The sequence below is a fragment of the Pyrus communis genome, chromosome 12 (genome assembly GCF_963583255.1).
Source record: "Pyrus communis chromosome 12, drPyrComm1.1, whole genome shotgun sequence".
Lineage (NCBI taxonomy): Eukaryota > Viridiplantae > Streptophyta > Magnoliopsida > Rosales > Rosaceae > Pyrus > Pyrus communis.
Window position 1 is genome coordinate 8350891 of NC_084814.1, and position 17680 is coordinate 8368570.

At 39.2% G+C, this 17680-nt stretch overlaps 1 long non-coding RNA gene across 1 annotated transcript; it reads left to right on the top strand.

Moving 5' to 3' along the window:
- The first annotated feature begins 370 nt into the window (after window positions 1-370).
- Window positions 371-3262, top strand: LOC137711692 (uncharacterized). Its single transcript, XR_011065086.1, has 2 exons — window positions 371-574; window positions 2593-3262. It is a non-coding gene; the product is annotated as an uncharacterized lncRNA (long non-coding RNA).
- The last annotated feature ends 14418 nt before the right edge of the window (window positions 3263-17680 follow it).

Consider the following 17680-nt stretch of genomic DNA (forward strand, 5'->3'; position numbering starts at 1 on the left):
TAATAACTAGAATTCACGATGATTCTAGAATCATACTACCGGGCCAAGAACAACTCCTAACTCGGCCCACACCAATATTTTGGGCCCAAACAGTTACTTAATTTAATTTAATGTTGTTTCATGTTACTTAGTTTAATTTAATGTTGTTTAATGACTTAGGAAGTTATAGGGAAAAAAAAAAAAACTAAAAGCAAAAAAAAAAATAAAAAAAAATAAAAGTAAAAAAAAACTTTGACGTCAACAACTAGCCGTTGCATTCAAACTGTGCTTCGGCCCGAGGCTGGGTGGTTGGGTTGGGCCAATGGGTTGACCCCTTAACCCTTTTATATCCTGTGAATCCCACGAGCTCCTTGGCTCGGTTGGAGAGATTTCGGCCTTCGAGTCATCTCGATCTTGAAGATGGCCTTCCAATTCCTTCCCAAAACTTTGACGCGTACTTACAATTCCGCCCACTTTCTTCCTCTCCACGAAGTCTGTTGTTTCACCGATGCCCATATCCAGCAGAAGAAAGTGCGGCCCAAAGCGCCTATAGAGTGCCCTTCGTCGTATTGTCTTCCTCCAGAGGCACAACCAGGTTCCCCTTCTCCTGCTTTCTTCTTTTCACAGATCAATACTTTGTCGAATTAGGGTTTTTTTTTTTTTTTTTTTTTTGTTCACAGTTCGTTCTGGGATCATAATTTTAGGGTTATGCATATTTGGCCTGCAAGCTGTTTGATTAAATGCCTCAAAGAAGCATCTGGCGAATCAGTTTGGTTTTTTTTTTTTTTTTTTTTGCTTTTTCGTCTGTTGAAGGTTCTGTTAATTTAGTTTTTAATTGCTTTTTGTATAATTGTGGGTAATGTTGTGGCAATTTTTTACATGAATTTGATGCTGCGGAGATTTGGGGTTGATATGTATATACTAGGGCTGTTGTTTCCACTGCCATTGTTTGTGAAATTTTCGGGGCTGTGACTTATGAGTTTTCATGATCTTCAGAGTTGAAATATAGTTGCTTTTAGGACCCTTGAGGCTTACCGAAATTGTGGTCTCTGATTTCACTTCTTGACTAGTATTAAGCATTACTCCATATTAGTGTGTGGGGTTTTACGAATCATTAATTCTCATAGGAAACAGGTGAATGTAGACCGCTATTTTCCTTATTCAGGAGGAAATGCAGAGACTGGCTTTGTAAGTATGCATATTAATGCGACCTGAATTCAGTTGAACAAAATTGATACAGTCCGCCTTATTTTATCTGTGTTTTACTTCCTGACTTTGAAACTAAAATGGTTACAGATTAGGGAGTTTTAAATCTACTGGTTACACATTATGGAATAATAATGCTCCCAAAAGATTGTGATGGAAAGTTTAACTGTCAAGATTTATTCTCTGTTGTATTGTTGTCTTCAATACTTGCGTGTTAGTACATGTCAAGTCTAATTATTGCACTTGTCATTGATATATTTGCGCAAGCTTTATTGTTTGTGTTTGTAACATTAGGCCTGGAAATGTGAAAAGAAAGAAAAAGGTTTACAAGATATCAGATGGTTTGTTCTGTTTGAGATGTGTATATTTTTTTATCTTTGTCTCAGTTGCACTTATAGATTAACTTAAGTGCATGTCCTTATTTGCGTGGATAAGGTATGTAATCCTTGTGATGGGTTTCTTTTCCATTCGTAACTTTGTGTTGATTTAAACCCCCCAAATGAGTTTAATGTTATCAGAACTTGAGGTTGAATATCTTCTATATGTAAATAAGAGACCTTTCTCAAAGAGTCTTTTCAAACTCTGGGAGGACTATGTAGTATGTATTCTCTATATTGGCAATAAACAATTGAAGTAAACCGTGTCTGCTGGAAGGTGTATGAACTAAGACCCCAAAACTTAGGCTCGCTTAGAGTTTCGGGAGATGAGATTTTCTTCAATATCCAAGGAAATCCATTGTATGTTTCATATAATATAATGCATCTGTCCGACCATTGAAGCTCTAACCATTAAAATCCAGCAGCAGAATTCATATTTTACTTTTTTAATAGGCTTTGTTTTCTTGAACTTGATCTTGAATTTCAAATTTCAATATTAGTTAGGCATGCAGCATAATTTGTGAAAGTTGAGACATTCATTGAACTGCAATGGTACAGTTGTACATTGGAACTTTAGTAAGTTTATGGTCATTTTCTTTGGTGTTTGACAATAATGTGTATGCACACCTGGCTGTTGAATTTCATTCAAGAATGAGGCTGAGGATCCTCAATTACTAGTATCCTACTGCCATTGTTGGTAGCATGCACGAGGTGAAGGGAATTACACCGCTATAAAATATACTGTTTGTTTATCTTTCGAGCAACTAAAAATTTTCGACTGATGAAATCACCAGCTGGCTGACCAAACCAGGTATACATAAGATTTGAAACAATATAGGGATAGTGTTCCACATTTGAAATTTCAAGAATGCAAGAATTGTTGGTTTCCTTTTCTATTTCTGACAGATATCTTCTCTCAAAGTCAAGAGTTTGTTGCTGCAATGTTTTACAGTTATTGTATGTCTTTCAATAGTCATTTTATTTAGGTTCTAATCAAGCACAATTGCTTCAATATTTTGCGGCCTTCTAGGTATCTTATCAAGGAACCGTTCCATTATAGACAATTTTAGTATTCAGATTAGCTCCAATCTGGTTAAAAAACTTGCTGAGGATGCTGAGAAGTCAAAGAGGAAACCTAGAAGAACTAAAAAGGTACCAAGAGAGCCTCTGCATCCCCAAGCAAAGATAACTCAGAAGCAGGGTTCTGATGACTCTAAAATACTCAAAGGACCTAGTGCCAAAGCATGGCCTCTTCAACCTCCTCTATTCGTGCCTTCACGGTCACCCTATGTGGAGCTTGATGCCATCAGATATGTTCTGCAAGAAAGTGAGAGGGTTGTGGAGTGGTTGCAGAAATAGGACGAGAAAATGCTGCAGGAAGTGACACAAAAAGCAGAGGAACTTCGTGATAAGGAGTTCAAGCTTCCATTCCAGAAGCCTATTCCCTGCTCAAATGAAAAGGATGCTTGCTTGTCTTGCTACAAGGAGCATGTCGACAACCCTCTGAAATGTGCCCGCGTTGTGAAAACATTTGAAAATTGTGCTTGCGGAATTAGGCAGCAAGTGGGTACAGCAGAGAAGTAATGAAATAGAGAGATTTTCAGGTCATGTACTCGAGGGGAAGCCTGTTTCCAAGATTTTTGGTAGTACAAAATAAACCACACACTATTGATTGTCCTCGTTATTGGACTATTTGCTGTGGTCTTATACTGTCGAAACTACTGAGTCTTTAACTTTACATGCCGAAACTGCTTCAAAATTCACTAGTGTGAGTGAAATGTTCACTGTTTTAGACATATCTATCACAAAGTTACGAGTTTCTGCAATCAAATCAAGCATTCTTCCCCGCGCTAAAATCGTGTGAAAAGTTGATTGCATCTTGTTATTTACAAGGTTCTAAAAGACGCTAAGTGCTAATTGGGTAACGGGTTGAAGCATAGCGCCTAGGTTGGGGCCTAGTCAGATTAGACGGATTTGAGTAAATTTATTCGGTATTGTATGAGTAAGTGTGTGCTTATAATTAAAAAATACATAATTTTATTGGAATACATAAACTGCAAAATAGAATGACGTATAAATTACTAAAGTATTAGAATATAATGAAAACGTGGTGAATAAACATATAATGTGTGTTCATCTAAGCATTTAAAAAGTCTCTTCTAGTTTATTAAAAAAATAAAAATGCAAGATGAAAGTTATCTATTTTCTGTCTAAGTGGGAATCGCAACATAGGTGCATGGGTAGGCGAGTTCGGATGGGTTAGGCCGATGCCTAGGCAATCTAGGTGGACGCCTAATCAGGCATAGACGTGCATTTTAGAACAATGGTTATTGAACAACGTGCATTTTAGCCAAAATGGTTCATGAGATTTGAAATCGATAGAAGTAGTCCTGAGTTTGTCTACCATCAATCATATTGGTCTTTCTGGGAAAAATCTCCATTAAATAATGAAAAATGACAAAAATACCTTCAATTTTCGTCAAATCATTTTGACCCATTGTTATTGACATTCAGGGTATTTTTATCATTTTTGTCTTTATTTAATAGAAATTTTCACAGAATAACCAAAATGATTGATGGTGGACAAATTCAGGGACCACTTCTATCGATTTCAATCTCAAGACTAAATTAAGGAATTATACAAATCTCAAAGACTATTTTAACTAAAAAAGTGCTCATCTATTATATATTCTTACATCAACTAATTTAGTCATATTAACTTGCACGCGTGTGAGCGACTCATCATGGCATTCTCTTATTGGACGTAGCAGGAGTAGGATGAAATCCATTATTCAGAGCTACTCAATCACCTTTCCGAAAACCCATTTGGTGTTGGTGGCCTACTCAACCTTGTGTAATTTCGTGCTTTCTTCAACTTTTTTCATCATGATTACAAAGAGTGACAATATTCTTAAGATACAAGTAGGTGGATGAAGAGTGGATTTGGAAAATGGAAGTTGTTAACATATGATGACGTTAAATTGCATTAAATTTATCTGTCTAATTTATTCATCATTTAATGATGTGTCGGACTATAATTTATTCACCTTTTAATGATGTGTTTGAATACATTTTTGTCTTAATTAAATAGTAAATAATGGGAATAAAATTAGGTTGCCTATTGTACGGCTTAGCCGAGCTCCTCCTCCTCTTAGTGTAAAAATATCGATGTACTAAAAAATAATAATAATCACAATAATGGGAACAAAAAAAAATCCTAGCAAGCATAGTATTAAAAGTAGACCTGGCAATTTCTTATACGGGTCGTTAACACGACACATAAACGACACGAAATTAAAGGGTTTCGACTCGACACGATAACTAATCAGGTCATTATCGGGTTAAATGATAAGAACTTGTTAATAACGGGTCCTTAATAGATTTACAAGAGTGTGACCCTTTGACCCTTTTTGACACAACCCAACCCGGAATGTCCACTAGGACCCCAAATCGAGCTGTGTTGGGCGACACTTGGAAGGTGACGAAGCCATAAAGTGTGATAGTATATAAAATGTGAATAAATTTGAACCTAACAGTGTCTAAATACTAGAGTGCGCTACGAGTGGGAGCGAACCCATTTCACACGCGATGTCAGAGCATAAGTAAAGTACAGTAATGTGGGTAAGAATCATACCCTTAAAAGTAGCCACTAATACTAAGATTAGCCATATATCCTCGTCGATACGAACTCAGCAGTTAAAACCTGAAGAGGGGGGTACAAAACAAAAAGTGTGAGTAAACAGTAAAACCAAGCTTCCCAAAATTATTACCTTTCTATCAGTAATAACCCCTTACTATAATTCCCTTATCGTTTTCTATAAGACAGTACAACACACACACACACACACATATATATATATATATATATCCAACTATGCTCAAAAATGGCCAAAACCAAGAGTATGCCATGTCCATAGACTCTACAATGCATTAACAAGTAGGCCAAATGAACTTAATCAATATAAAATGATACATCAGTCAGAATCACCTAACGTGACCCGTACGACTGTACTCATATCTCATCAATCAATACTAACATATAAGTCGGGAGTCATCTCTAGTGACTTGTACGACTTATCCATATCTCATCAAGTATCCCTGCACATGAGTCGGAACCACCTCCAGTGGTCTGTACGACAGGACTGGGTGTAAATAAGTACGCTCAAATGCTACGATCACGTGAAGACTGGGCGAATAATCGTGGGTCACTTACGAGTTGGAACCACCTATAGTGGTCTGTACAACAGGCCTGTGCACCTACCTTGAGTCCAAGTTGAGCGTAAGGTGCGGGAGGTGAACATCACGTGAAGGACTGTACCCAGACCACGTGCAGGAGCACTAACACCGGGGTGCAGGTATCCATATCTCATCAATCAATACTAGCATACAAGTCGGGAGTCACCTATAGTGACCTGAACAACTTAATCTATAGCTCATCAAACATCTCTGCACACAAGTCGGAACCACCTCTAATGGTCTGTACGACAGGACTGGGTGTAAATAAGTACGCTCAAGTGCTACGATCACGTGAAGACTGGGCAAATAATCGCGGGTCACCTACGAGTCGAAACCACCTATAGTGGTCTGTATAACAAGCCTGTGCACCTACCTTGAGTCCAAGGTGAGCATAAGGTGCGAAAGGTGAACATCACGTAAAGGACTGTGCTCTGGCCACGGGCGGGAGCACTAACACAGGGGTGCAAGTTTATGAGCTCTCAATGCATCTCAATATAACATGTGCAACTCATGGCAACCAGTACGACAATATTGGAGTTGCCTAACACATAAATGTAGTCATGCTATAACGCAATCGATTCAACTAATACCATAAACTCACCTGAACTTACCTAGGTGTCCTGCGTTCACCTTTGCACTTGAAAGCATTCCCAAAAATTATATGCAAGTAATATACATATGGATATACCATGATGCAATCTAATACTCAACCATGTCGTAGCATTTTCAATTATAAACAATACGGTGTGAAATGTACAATCAATAACGCCCTACTCCCGAACAACTTATTTTCAAGGATAATTATCCATGACAACCCAATTAACACTAATTTAACTAACTAATTCACAAAACTAAAACTTGCCTTTACCAATTTCCTTCGCGTTACTCAATTTCCCAAATAAGGCTTTTGTCTCAAATATATTATGGCTGCATCTAACGTCTCGTTAGACTGCTTACGTACCCTAAATAGGGATCAAGCCATTCGTAGTTCATATAGTACTTCAAGCATTCACAATAATTATATATGAAGGTAATATACCTAATCAATTTAAAAGTGTCGATAGAACTCTCAATAATATGTACGATAAAAAGGAAAAGATCCATTCACCTGGAGTCCACGCTATGATTCTTTAGCGCATGCATCGAGGCGTCCTGAATGATTGGTCCCTGTGACCAATTATCAAATCACATCTCAGAACTCTTATTCATAGAATACGTAATTCACATAAAACACAACCTCAAGGGCATTCTAAAATAGTTTGAGACCCATTGACCACAAGTCAACAGTCGATCAAAGATCGACGGTAGGGTCTACAACCCTGTATAACTCGACCCGGAAGATCCGCATATCAAAATTTCTAATCCGCAACTCCCAACTATCCACAATATGTTTCTAAAATAACATATTAAAATTATATTACGATCCAATGGTCAGATCTCCGCCAATTGCCTAAAACAAGTGGCCGTGAACATTTATTTTATTAACTTACAAATCCAATTCAGGAAGATCCGTAAGTCGGATTCCCGATCCATAAATTCCTATGATCTTTAAATATTACGTATTATAATGTATCCAATTTTGGTGACGATCCAACGATCGGATCGTCGATTCACATTTTTATCAAGTAACGTATCGTAACGAATTTAGGTTCCAACGATCAACCTACGTCATTCAAATGACAAAACTGAATTCAAAACATTCGACATAGCCTAAAAATAGCATTGACGGCCCATTGGCCAAGCATCGCCGCGGGTGGCTGTCGGCCGCCCCGACTCGCCGGAAAATTCAACTATTTCCAAACATTCTCAAACTTCACAAAAATGAAGATCTCAGTGAGTGGAGCAGCTTTCATACCTGTCACGAAGTCCAAAAGTGGACGGAAGATGGTCAATTTTCCCACAAAACCGGCGGCTGCTTAAAACTTCCTGATATCGATTCGTCTTTTACAGTGGTCCAACAGGGTCAAGGTTGGTTGGGTTTTGCTCCTAGCATGATGGGCTACAAAGCCCAAGTGGTGGCATCGGCCATCACTTTGCCGATTTGCCGGAGAATCAAAAAGGGTGCCCGGAGCACCGTGAGAACCACTAACTTTCGTGGCCTCAAACCGCCACATACTGTGGTTAATCAAGGTGGTTCTTGGGTCGGTTTTGTAGAGGGGAATGATAGCTTCAAGATGGTGGTCGTGGCGTTGAAAAATTCCATCGGAGTTGGCCAGAATCGGCCTTGGAAAATGGGTGGTCACACAGGTCGGGCACGGGTGCACGGGAAGCTTTCCCATTTTTTTTTTTTTTGTTTTTTGGTTTCTTTTTCTTTCTTTCTGATTGGCTGCAGGCTTTCCTCCTCTCTTCTAATTGGTTCCTTGTCCCTTTAATGTAATTGGTCCACTAATCTCACAAGGTGGGAATTCAAATATTTAAATAACCAATTTCAAACGTTCATAATTATACCGTTATAATCCGGACTTGCAAACGGCTTTCACCTATGCGTTCATACCAATAAGTACTATGAGAATATATTAAAAGAATAAGTTATACGTCTCTCTAGACGATGGTCAACATAAGTCAAAATCTTTATCTCTATGGTATTTTCGTAAATTCACGTTTTTAAAATAAAATAAAAATGTAAAATTTAGAACGGGTTGTCACACTTTTATATCCTGTGGAACCCGCAAGCTCTCGGTTGGAGACTAGTTCGCCTTTCTAGTCCTCTCGATCTTGGAGATGGCCTTACAATTCCTTCCCAAAACTATGACGCATATTTATGCATTTTTGTTATGCATTTTTGTTATGTTTTCTTCGTTAAAGTAGTCTTTTAAGCTACTTTCATGTGTTTTTAGGTTTAAAGGACATATTACATGAAATGATGCAATTTGGAGCTTTTGGAGCAAAACTGAGCTGGAATGTGGTGTATGCAAATGGAGCACGAGGAATGGACGAGGTTGAAGGTCAAAGGAGCCTAAGAAATGAAGAAATGAAAGTGAAGAGCAAAGAAGTCGGAATTGGCAACCAAAGTTTCTAAAGTTGGAAGTTTCTATGCTTGGAGGTTTCCATTGTCGTGAGTTTCTATTCTTGGCTTTGGGCTTTTAGATGACCTAAACCCTAACTCCTTGTGGACCCTAAGCCCATGCCGCACCTAAACCCTAATCCTAACCCACTTAATCAGCCGCACCCTAGGGCCTAATCATTTAATTTCTGCCAAGTTAAACCCTAATCCATCTACCCTAAGCCCATGCCGCACCTAATGTTCTAGAAACCCTATTTTCTGGTGGATTTCCAACCCCATGCCGCACCCAAACCCTAGCCCATTTGTCTAACTTGATTTCTTTAGGGTTTGGCTGCCTATATATATGTGTTTTACCACCATGCCGCAGGAGGACCCTCTACACAAAATCAGAAATTCGTCAAAATATATTCAGCCCCCTTGCCGCAGCCTTCCTCCACCAATCTGCCATATTTTCACACTTTGCCGCAACCCCCATGTCCCCTAAACACTACCATATCATTCCTTACCTACTCATCCATCTAAATAACCCCTAGAACCTGTCCTAGTTCTTGTGCCGCAGACAAGAGGAGGAGAAAAAGCTTGGGATGTTCATGCCATTCTATTGAGGATTGCTGGAACGTTTTAGGTGTTGTCTTTCCGTTGAATTCCATGTTTAATTTTGATATTCTTTGTGTTGTGAGTATGAGGAACTAAACCCCCTTGGTTAGGGGGGAATTCGAAACCATGTACATGCTTGCAATATGATTTGATTACATTCAGTTGTTGATGCGAGATTTACTTGACACTCAAATTAAACCCTCGTTTGACAATTGTAGTAGAATGGATAAGTGAGAGATCGTTCTAGACCGGGGATTAGGAGGGCTTGCTAAAACCTTCTAAATTGACTTAAAAACATAAAAACTAAATTAAAATACTCTTAACAAGACTACTATGACTCAGAATGGCTTTGAAAAACTCAAATTGTCTAAAACAATCAAATTGACTCAAATAGAAGCTAGAACTTGATTTAGACGAATTTGCAAGTGTTTATGACTCCAAAAGCTTAAAGATACAAAAATAAAACAAATACGAATGATTAAGACTTAACAAAATAGGGGGGGGGGGAATTGTGGTTGGACGATATTAAATTAAATGGACAGAATATAATTAAAGGCAAAATGTAAATATGAATGTGATGAAAAATATGGATGATGGAATAGCTAAGGGGTTTTTCTCCACACATGTTACACTTGCATACAAGATTGATTTTCGGTTGGTCTTTCGATAAATTATGAAACTCAATGCTCCAAGTTAATTAGGTCCGCTTAAATTAACATTCAGATTTCCATAGATTCGTTGGATTGAATGGAATACGCATTACAACCAATTTATTCTTAATCAAAGTCCCTAACTATGGAATACGCATGATAGAGACATTCAACAAAGATCATTAAGTTCAACGGAAATCATAAACATTGACGAGGCATTCGTTACTATGGAATACGCATGAAACTTATGCCAAGAATTCGTTTAACGCGATTGTTTATAAGCAACCTCCACTACTTGTGAATATAAGTTCGTAACTATTAGGTGAAACTCACTTATATTCTAGCGTCATATTCATTCAAACGGTTAAACAAATTGAATCCACAACTTATGAAATTCCAACCAAAAGTAATCAATTCATATTGCAAGCATAAACATGTATTTTGAATCACCCCCTAGCTAAAGAGGGTTTAGTTCCTCATAACTTTGAAATCAAAGAAACCCCTAAACATTCCAACAACTCAAACTTGAATTGTATGAACGTTTAGGCACTCTTCTCTTCCATTCTCATACGTACAAAACAAAGAGAATTAAATTTAAACTTTGAAATCAAAGAAACACCTAAAAATTCCAACAACTCAAACTTGAATTGTATGAACGTTTAGGCACTCTTTTCTTCCTCGTTGTTGTAGCACAAGGTCTAAGTGAGCTTTGGGGATTATGTGAAGTGTTTTGGAGGGATGGGAAGTGGTTGGATAGTGGCTGCAATGGAGGAGAAAAAACTGCACAGAAATGGAAGGGGATTTGCGGCACAAGGGTTGTGTTTGTGTTGTGTGAAGTGTATGAAATGAGATGAATCCATTGTGGCTAGGTTGCATGCTTATTTATAGGTAAATGAGAGGGAACATGACAGCTTGGAATAGGTGGAAATGTGGCTGCAAGTTTGGTGAATGATTATGAGTGAATGCATGTGAATGTGGCTAGGTTGGAAAGCTGGAATTTCTGGAATTGTAATGTACCCCACGGCATTGATTGTGTTTGAGTGTTTGTGGCTGCAATGTTTGTTGGTTAAAGATGCATGTGGATGTATTATACAATGGGAAAGTATGTGATTGACAATTAGGGTGAATGGTGGCTGTAATGATGAAGTGTGATGGCTGAAAATGCAAGGGAAGTGCACGGCATTGATTAGTTTTAGGTGCATGTGGCTGCAATGTTTGTTTGATGATGATGCATGTGATGGGTGGGAACAAAGGGGGAAACATGGCACAAGGGTGCTTGAGTGAATGATTGAATGTGCATGTGGATTAAAGAATGAGTGGTGGTGTAATGATGAAGTGAATGCATGTGTTGATGACTAGGTTAGTGGGTGGAAATCTGAAAATGGCATAAGGGAATGGGAGCTAATAAATAATGCATGTAGGGTTAGGAAATAAAATCATAACTTAAAGGGGGATGATTAAAGGGTGTTGAAAGGTTTTGCATGGCTTTGAAGTGATTGTGGATTGGGCTAGAGTTTAAGTACATGAAATGGACCCAAATTGCTCCTCCTTGCATGGCAAGGAATGGTGTTTGTGTTAAGCCCATGGCAAGGTGTTATGTGATTGGGTTAGGGCCATTGTTTTGTGTCTTCAAGTGCATACAAGGCCTTCAAATTCGTCCATCCTCTTGGCTCCATGGATAAGCTATCCAATCCATGCCCAAAAATGCTCCAAATGGCCTCAAAATGCACTTTCTTGCTCCCTAGGCCCTTAGAACCTGAAAACACACAAAAGAAGCATAAAGGACTAAAATAACGAGAGAAACATAACGTAAATGCACGAGAACAAGCCATTTAAGTCGCATAAATATGCTCCTATCAAATACCCCCACACTTAGCTTTTGCTAGTCCTCGAGCAAAACAGAATAAAAACAAATAAACAAAACGACACTAAACACGTAAAACACAACCTAAACCTTCCAATAACCGTCTTAGGGATTTCCAATGCACATGACATGTTAAAAATCATCATTCTCACAGATTTTAGTCATCTTCACACTTAAGTACATTCTTAATCATAGTCACCATATACTAGTTCACAATTAAGCATTTAAAACCATGTTTTGAATGTAGTAACATGCCTTAGATAATTTGCTCAATTCCTTACAAGATATGCACTCGATTTTCACTCAGAATTTCTAACTACACACCCTAATCTAGTCATATGTGAGAAGATTGATGTAACATGAAAACGAACACTCACATATAAGTATCACGAAGAACGCAATTTCTGGAGTTAATAAGCATGTTTAAATATGATCTCATGAATGGAATGCTACTACTTAGACGCGAGAACCAGTGACACCATAAGCTCATACCAAGTTCAAACTCCACAAATTGAAATACACAACACTCAAGATAGAAGTCAAGGGTTGTAACGGGGCTTGGGGTATGTGGATAACAAAGAAGGGATATGGAAAACAAAGGTTCTTAAAGAAATAGTGAGCAAAGCATTTGAATCAACTTAGAATTCACTTTTGAATGAAAACTCAACTTTTGAACAAAAAGGGAGAATTTAGACAATTTACGCCCAGAATTGGTGTTTTGGAACCTTTCTTCAATCACTTATTCTTTTCTCTCTTTTTTTTTTTTTTTTTTTTTTTTTTCTTTTTAATCTCAAAACATAAACACTTAAACATTCTCTCCCCCACACTTATTTTCTTTCATAATGTAACTCAAAAGGAATTCAATTAAGTCATGCTCACTATCTTTTAAGAACAAGGGTGGGGATTGTCCTAAACTAGGCTAGTTGAGGAAAAAGTGGGTTATCAAAGAACATGGGCTAACACGGCTCAACGGGGGTACAACTTACAACATATACGAAATATGGGAAGTGAGGCTATTTGGCTATGGTGGCAACTACACAACTTCATCTTGAATATGTGTTATGCAAATCAATAACATGCTTTGAATGAAATGGGCATGAGTTCTAGCATTTGGAACTATATGATGAAACGCCTTCTAAGTAGTAACCAAGCAAAGAATAATGAGATCATGCAACGACTTTAGAAAACAAGAAATCACAGATTAAACTCTCCAAAGAACGTTATAGGCTCAAGTCTCTCAGGGTTGTAGCGTTTGTTTGAGTTCCTTCCTTCAAGCATCTTACAAAAACGAATTTTTTTTTCTTTTATGATTGCATGTGAAGTCATACATTATAACCATAACCAAGCATATACCAAGAGTAAATCAAACTTTTCTCTATGTTTATAACTCTTTCTAACCGTCATGCAATTATAAACCAAATCCTTATCATTGTGTTGGAAGGTACCCTAAGACACAAACTCACAAAAACGACTCAAAACACTCTTTTTAGGCTTTTCAAAACAATTTTTCAAATTTTTATGTGCTTTTCGGAGTTATAAAAAACAAAACATACTAAAACACTCTAAAACAACTTAAAAACACCTTAAAACAGCAAGGAACAACATTTGAAGTTATGGGTGATAAAATCCCACGAATTTGCATTAACAACATTAGTTACCCCCCCACACTTAAATCAAACATTGTCCTCAATGTTTTAAGCATAGATTCACACAAAACATAAGTAAACACACAAACAACAACTAAACATACTAAACATGGCAGAATGTAATTAACAAAGAGAAGAGTTTAGGGACGCAAATCTGGTTATGGAGTGTAAATTCCCTCTTCTCTTTGTTGATTGCATTGAGGCTTGATCTTGATGATTCCACAGGCTTACTCTCGAACTGGTTTCCGCCCATCATTGATTTTCCTTTGTGCTACTGGGCTGGAGGATTCTTTTGGTCTTCCCCGAAGGTCTGAGCTTACCCCTTTGGTCTGTTTCTTTGTTCAATCTTTCCAATTCGTATTGAAAAGGGTTGGAGGATAACTCAGCCTATGTTTGTCTCCACATGCTTCAATGTATCATTTTCACTTGCCTTACTCGCTCCCCTTTGCAGAAGTGGTCCCTTCTCCGGAAGTGTATTAACCGTTGAAGATGACTACTCGAGAGCAACGCTAGGTAAGCAATCAGGAATAGATCCCAGGCAGTTGGCTCCAGATCGAAAGACTGACTCCAAGTGCCGGCTGATTGCTTCTTTTACTTTGCCATGCGAGTAAGAACAAGGACAAAGAAAAAGACAGGGAAAGAGCATGATATGAGATACTTTTGCTTTTGACCTTGATGATATGAGATACCTTTGCTTTTGAAGAAGCGGTGAATGAATCAGCACATGTATTTGTTGTGCTGTTTCCTCCTGGGTCATATGTACTCCAGGCATCTGGTATCATCTTTGGGGAAGAAGAAAGAATTGAGTATTTCGAAAGGCTTTGCTGGGAGTGCGCCCTCAGAGGTGAGGGAGAGTTGGGCATTCTCTTCAGGTTTGCCTTGCCATAAAAGACGAAGGTCGACATATATAGAGAAAATATCAAGTGGTGGTACTGTGTTTTTACCCTTGTCGACAAATGTCTCTTCGATATCTGAACGACGCCTCTTCGATTTCTGAGCAGGCGCCCCTTTGCTTTCTGAACGACACGTAGTAGTGCGGATGCGGCTCATTTTGACAAAGCTGCACGCGTTTTCTGAAAAGCAGAGAAAGCGTCGCCGAACTTTGCGCTTGTCGGCTAAAGAGGTGTAGTTGCGATGATGGCCTCCACGTGTTTTCAGCTTTGTCAGATATCTTTTGACAAAGTTGAACGCGTCTTCTGAAAAGCCGAGAAAGCGTCGCCTAAATTACGCCGGAAAATCTGGCTCTTTGAATTGGTGGACGCGTTGCCTTGGCTTTTTATAGAGCTATCAATCACCCCAACACACACACTCTGAAGAATTCCCATTCTTGAACATCGTCTCCGGCCCTTTGAAATTTTTACTCCATCCCTTCTTTTTGAACACTTTTGAAAAATGGCAAACTCATCGAACCTTAGCTTGGAATTGAGCCTTAGCAGTGATACGGGCGCGCCGCGTCAAGGTAACGTATGGTGCCCTTCTTTCTTTTCTTCTAACGGTCTTCTCACAGGTGAAGACTCTGTGATGCAGGACGCCACAACAGCTACAATAGTAGCTAGGAACCTCCTCACTCCAAAAGATAGTAGGCTGCTGTCAGGACGGTCCGATGAGTTGGCCGTTCAAGAGTCCCTTGCACTTAGTGTTCAGTGTGCGAGTTCTGTGTCCAACATGGGCCAACGTCTGTTTGCCCGCTCCCGTCAGGTGGAATCATTGATGGCAGAGGTGGAAAGTCTCAAGCAGGAGATCCAGCAGCTGAAGTATGAGAATAGAAGTTTGCACGTGCTTGCAAACAACTATTCGACGGGCATGAAGAGGAAGCTTGATGAGCTGCAAGAGTCTGAAGGTCGGATTCACAGTGACCGTCAAAGGTTTTCGTCTTTCCTCCAGAGGCACCTTTTTCCTGGCTCATCCAGCGCTTGGCCAAGTATTGAGGCCTGGAATGCTCTATCTTCGATGCCTCCCGCTCCGATGTCTTCTGCTCCGATGCCTTCTGTTCCTACGCCTTCTATTCCTACGCCTTCTGCTTCAAGAGTAAAGCCACGTAGTGGGGCCTCAAGCAAACAACCTTTGTAAAACACCATCTTTCTTTGTTTAGCAGTGCCTATTAATAAATCAAACATTTTCTCAATGTTACAATCATAGACTCACACAATTAATAAACAAACAAACAATAACAACTAAACAACCTAACAAGGCAGAAACAAAATAGCAACAAAGAGAAGAGTTTTTTTTTTTTTTTTAGGAATCTGGATTTGGAGTGCTTTCTAAGTCTTCCTTTGTTGAATGCATGGGTTGCCTCCCAAGTAGCGCTTTCTTTTACGTCTTGCAGTCGGACGGTACCTCCATTTAAGCTTGACTAGGTTCCACGGCATGGAGGGGTACCTCCTCCACGACATACTCCTCAAACATCTCGTAATAGGGCTTTAATCGATGCCCATTCACTTTGAATTCTTGCTGCGTCCTTGAACTTTTGATTTGCACTGCACCATGAGGGAAAACATTAGTAACAACAAACGGGCCAATCCATTTAGAACGCAACTTACCAGGAAACAAACGTAGGCGAGAGTTGAAAAGTAACACTTTCTGCCCAACTGTGAAGGTCTTGGTTCGAATCATTTTATCATGGAATGCTTTGGTCTTGGCTTTGTACATCCGGGCATTCTCATAGGCTTTATTCCGAATCTCCTCAAGCTCATTCAATTGGAGCTTCCTATGAACTCCCGCTGCATCTATGTCCATGTTGAAAGTCTTCACGGCCCAATGTGCCTTGTGCTCTAACTCTACGGGCAAATGACATGGCTTACCATAGACGAGTCGAAAAGGTGACATCCCAATGGGTGTTTTGTATGCCGTACGATATGCCCACAGTGCATCATCTAAACGTAAGCTCCAATCCCTCCTTGTTGGTCCAACGGTCTTCTCCAAAATTTGTTTGATTTCTCGGTTAGACACCTCGGCTTGGCCATTTGTTTGAGGATGGTAAGGTGTGGAGACCTTATGGTTGACATGGTACTTTCTTAGCAACGCCTCAATGGTCCGATTGCAAAAGTGAGACCCTCCATCACTTATGATTACTCTCGGCATTCCAAACCTAGCAAAAATGTTAGTTTTCACGAAATCTGCAACCACCTTAGAATCGTTAGTACGGGTGGCTTTTGCTTCCACCCATTTAGAAACATAATCAACGGCTAGCAAGATATAAGTGAAACCATAAGATGGAGGGAAAGGGCCCATGAAATCAATGCCCCAAACATCAAAAATTTCAACATTAAAGACAGGGGTTTGCGGCATTTGGTCCTTGGTACCTATGTTACCCATTCGTTGGCAACGATCACAAGACATACAAAAGGTTCTAGCATCCCTAAATATAGTCGGCCAATAAAAACCACACTCTAGAACCTTGAGGGCAGTGCGTTGTGTGCCAAAATGACCACCACATGCATATGTGTGACAAAAGCTTAGAATTGAGTGAAATTCAGAATCCTGCACACATCTACGTACAATTTGATCTGAGCAATACTTCCACAAATAAGGGTCATCCCAAACATAGAAACGTGCATCATTTTTAAGCTTATCACGTTGGTGCTTGTTTAGTTCATTTGGAATTTGTTTAGCCACCAAGTAATTCACTAAATCTGCATACCATGGTTCACTTACCTCAATGGATAGCAGCTGCTCATCGGGAAAAGTTTCAGGGATAGGTACGGCATGTTCATGCTCCTCGTGGATCATTCGGCTTAAATGGTCAGCCACTACATTCTCGCTTCCTTTCTTATCCCGGATTTCAATATCAAATTCTTGAAGAAGAAGAATCCAACGGATAAGCCTCGGCTTTGCTTCCTTTTTCATGATCAAGTACCTCAAAGCTGCATGATCAGAATAAACGATTACTTTAGTACCAATTAAATATGAACGGAATTTATCTAAAGCAAAAACCACAGCTAGAAGTTCTTTTTCCGTCGTGGAGTAGTTCAATTGGGCATCATTGAGAGTCCGAGAGGCATAGTATATGACATGCGGCCGCTTGTCTCTTCTTTGTCGTAGAACAGCTCCTAATGCATAGTCGGATGCATCGCACATGAGCTCGAACGGAAGGCTCCAATCTGGAGGTACAATAATGGGGG